Source organism: Panthera tigris, chromosome E3 (genome assembly GCF_018350195.1).
Source record: "Panthera tigris isolate Pti1 chromosome E3, P.tigris_Pti1_mat1.1, whole genome shotgun sequence".
In the NCBI taxonomy this organism is placed as follows: Eukaryota; Metazoa; Chordata; class Mammalia; order Carnivora; family Felidae; genus Panthera; species Panthera tigris.
In genome coordinates, this window is record NC_056675.1 from 2400605 (window position 1) to 2402856 (window position 2252).

Below are 2252 nucleotides of genomic sequence, written 5' to 3' on the forward strand. Positions count from 1 at the left end.
TAAAAGTCTGTGTGGTTCCGAACGTCACTCGCGTATTGCATGCTGGGAAAAGCTCCCAGGGCGTGAGCCCGTGACGCTGCTCTTTTGGGTGAAGGTCTGTTGCCAAATCACGCACACGGCAAGCGAAAGCGAACCCACCCCCAAGGATGAGCTGGGAGGGACTCCCAGGGTCAGGGAGGGACAGAGGACAGCTGAGGGGGACAGTGTGGCCCCAGGTCGGGCCTGGTGGCTGCCGGGCCGCGGGTGGGGCGGACGGGGCGTGAGCACCAACTCCGGGCCCGGCGCTTTGCACCCACTCTCCTGCGGTCCTCTGAGGATTCGGATATTCCTGCTTCAGCTTCTCATGAAACAGTTCAAACAGAGCAGACTGGAGAATAGCAGAGTAGAACCGCCCTGTCCCTGTCCTCTGGCTGCCCTGAATTCTATTGCTTCCCATGCGGGTGCTCTTTTGGATTTTATGCAAGAAAGAGACCACGACAGGCGTCGCTGAGGCCCCTCTCTCTCCCCCCGTAGCTGCCCCAATCCTTTTCCTTGTCTCCCACCTGGGAAGGGGCCACACAGGCCACCGACTCTCCCTCTTCCCAGGACACGAACTTACGACGTGACTGGGCGCGTGGGTCACCGCCAGCCGTAGCGTGGCCCTGTCTCCCAACGCCACACGGACCCACGCCTGGTCTGCAGCTGGAAACCCTGGGGCGAGTTCACGCGGTCGTGAGCGGCACAGGCAGGGTCACACCCTGTTGCCGGGGCTCCAGTAACCACGGAGGGAAGTTTCTCTGCCCGGGCCGCCCGGGGCCAGTGTGAGGGTGCTGGGTTTATTGACGTGACTCTGGGGGGCCTGGGGGGCTTCCGGGCAGCGCCAGGCCTCGGGCGGCCCGGGCTCCGTGGGAGAAGGCAGAGGGCAAAAAGAGCCTGCCCTTTCGGCCCCATGTTTTCTACAAAAATCGATAGCTCCTCGCAGGCGGGCCGCTGCAGGCAGAGTCTGCGGCCCTGGAGGTGATGGGGGAGGCCGCGTCTCCACAGAACCCGGGCAGACTCGATCCCGGGAGATTTATGTCACCAACGCTTGCGGAACTCCGGGTCGGGGGGTGGGGGGGACGGGTCTCAGTCACGCACCCCCGTCTCTCTGGCTGAGACGTGGGTCAGAGGGCCCGAGGGTGGCGATGTACGGGGAGGGGGGAGGCGGGGTGGGCTGGGTTTGCCGAGCTGGCGGCAGCCTATCCGGGAGACTATGAGGAGGGAGGGTGCCCTGGAGGGCGGAGGGCAGCCGCAGCCTGGAGGGGACAAGGCCACCAACGGGGCTGGCGGTGATGGAGAAAGTCTGCGGGACCTCCACGCATGTGCGTGGGCCCGAGGGCCCCACCACGGACCTGACCGTCCACGCTCCAGCGTGAGTAGACACGTGTGTGCACACTCATCCCCAAGCACACACGCACCCTCCCAAATACACACGCACTCCCCACACACGCACACGGCCTAGCGGAGCTTCTCCCGCCCCTGGAGTGCATGCACACACGCGCACACTAAAACACATGTGCCCGCACCTCCCCAAGCACAGACTCAAACACACGCGCACACACGCACACACACACATGCTGTGTGTCGAAAAGAAAAAGAAAGGAGGAGAGAAAGAGCGAAGAAAATCCCTTGAAAAAACAGCAGTGATGGTAATTCGAGTGGACGATGGCCGTAAATCTTGGGGGCTGCTAACAACAATGAAGCATGAAGGCAGTGCAGCCAGATTAACAGCGATGTTTAATGCTTTCCCTCCCAGATCAATAGGCTGTGCTGAGATTTTCCCGACACGCACGCCCTGCCCAGCTGGCCAGGTTTTGGGCAGCGGGGACCCCTCCGTCCCTGCAACCCCGTCTCCCTCCTCTCTGCACCGCTAAGAGCTGAATGGGGGCGTGGGGGCGAGAAATCCCATTTCCCACGGCCACATCCCCGGGCCTTGGCTGGCCAGCCGTGACCCGGAACGCAGCAGGAACTTGCTCTTGCCGATGTCGCCGAGTGGCCGGCCACCCCCCTGCCTGCCGGGCCTGGGGCCCTGTTGGATTTGCAGCTCTTTGCCACGGGCCTGGGGTTCCTATCCAGCCCTGGGAGGGGCCGAGCGGCCCGGGGCCCCTGGCCTTGGGGCGCGGAGGACCAGGCCTTGCCCGAGCTGCCCCCCCTTGCTGCAACGTGACTTTCCTCCCTCTCCCCTGGTGCAGAGGGTGGCTGCGAGTGGCTGGGTAGGTGTTTATTTTAAGGCG